General features: G+C 38.7%; 1 pseudogene; it reads left to right on the top strand.

Annotated features, from left to right (window-relative positions):
* The first annotated feature begins 579 nt into the window (after positions 1-579).
* The window catches only part of LOC107726802 (dehydrogenase/reductase SDR family member 7C-B-like), a 5,916-nt pseudogene continuing 4,459 nt past the window's right edge, over positions 580-2,036 (top strand).

Below are 2,036 nucleotides of genomic sequence, written 5' to 3'. Positions count from 1 at the left end.
TTTTTTTGCATAAAACTAAACCTTTCTTCTCACACATCACATGATGTTGTAGACTGTAGCTGTGATTTTTCACGAACCGTTGTGACTTCTGTAAAAAGGTGACATCAGAACTACTCAGTCACCGTCTTCAGTCACCACCCGAGCACTGCCCACAGTCCCACTCTCCTTTTGCCAAACCCCCAGACAACATCGCGTCCATGCCATTGCTGAGCAACAACAACACGGAAACATGTCGAGAAAACACTGTTCAGTCTGGACGTCAGGAAACTGCATCATTGCACAGTAGGCCTGTGATGGTCGCCGTGACAACCGCGTCAACACACACTCTATAACAAGCATAATACAAAGTTTTGTATACAAGTGTAATAATAGTAACAGTTGCTAATTGTTTTTTATTTAGACAATAAGTCTATGCTAGTTCACAAATGACCTCAAACGCCATACACGGCGTTTGATCCTTTAGATTGGCAGAATTGACAGAATACAGAAACCAAATACTACATCGCCAATCTGGAATCCTTCCCATTCATGTCACCCATCCGCATTTGTACAAGTGTCTTCAAGCTTACGTTATCGCAAATGCTCGGCTGGTCAGGTTTGTATTTACTGCATTCGGTGTTAAAAAAAAACATGAATTACCATTCTGAAACATCCTGTTGTAAGTGCGTTTGAGGAGGTGGTTGGTTGTCTCCTGTTGTCGCTGATTCGGGGTCTGAGTTCGGCTCAAACATGTAAGACCGGACAACATTTCCCTCAGCAGTGACCATCATTACCGGTGTTTCTATTGACCTTACTTGTGAGTATCACCAATCCACAGCAGGCAACAGCATACATGACCCTAGTTACCTGTGGTTGGCCTGGCCGTGCGTCACTCAGAAAACAACAGGCCAATCAGAAGAGAGGCTCATGAATATTAATTAGACAGGCCAAAATCGACCTGTTCTTTGCAGAGCTCCTGAGAGAGGAGCTGTAAAATATATATTGAGATGGTTTTTGGTACTAATACTGCAAATATATATTCTTAAGGACATTAAGACTTAAAATAAAACTCCAGAAAGGTGTAAAATATGTGACCTTTAAGTCATCTTTTGAAATATTTTCACTACTATTCCTGTAATTTTATCAAATATTTTATATGAAATATATTTTCGGTACTTACTAATGTTTTAGCTGTTGTTTTTCCACCAAAAACACTTCTTGGAGGAAGATGTCGTAAATTTAAAGGAAATTTACAAAAGACTAACAGGATGGAAGCTGATGTTGAATAAAATCTATATGATTCTTTTCATTATATCCATTATATCACATTGAGACATACATAGTAAGTACATGAAAATGTAGTGCAGGATAAGAATGACAGACTGGTCTCCTCTAAAATAAATGCCCTTGTGAGACTGTGATGAACCATGTTGATATGTTTGCAGGTAAATTACATATTTGTTGTTTAAACTAAGTTGTTTACATTGTGATCATTTTAGAATGTGCAAAACTCTTCCATACTGGAGGAGCCAGACTGATCCTTTGTGGAAGTAACTGGGAAAAGTTGGAGACTCAAGCTGAGAGGCTGATAAGTGAATCAGATCCAACACTTGTGAGTGCAGTAACAATATGACTGAACATTGTTTGAAACATTTAGAAATGTATTTGTTAAGATTTTGGTTGTAATATGTTGCAATATATTGGCAAGAGGCATCTCAGGAACCGCACTCCAGTGGTTTGAGTCTTAACTCTCAGTAGAAATATTTAAAAAAAAATCACATAAGAAAAATGGAATTTAAAACTTAAATTAGCATCTCAGCTTGTCTTACAGACATTTCTTGCTGGATGAAGGACCATCACCTTCAACTCAACCTTGCCAAGGTTTCATCACAATTTCACCATCCAGTTAGGCACATCAACCATAACTCCTTCAAAAACAGCAAGAAACCTTGGAGTTGTGATTGAAGATCAGCTGACTTTCGCAGACCACATTGCTAAAATGGCCCGGTCCTGCAGATTTGCTTTATTCAACATCAAGAAGATCAGGCCCTTTCTTT

This window comes from Sinocyclocheilus rhinocerous, unplaced genomic scaffold, assembly GCF_001515625.1.
Source record: "Sinocyclocheilus rhinocerous isolate Xijiao unplaced genomic scaffold, SAMN03320098_v1.1 scaffold1447, whole genome shotgun sequence".
In the NCBI taxonomy this organism is placed as follows: Eukaryota; Metazoa; Chordata; class Actinopteri; order Cypriniformes; family Cyprinidae; genus Sinocyclocheilus; species Sinocyclocheilus rhinocerous.
The sequence above is the reverse complement of the archived record's forward strand: the minus strand, read 5'-3'. Positions and strand labels throughout refer to the sequence as shown.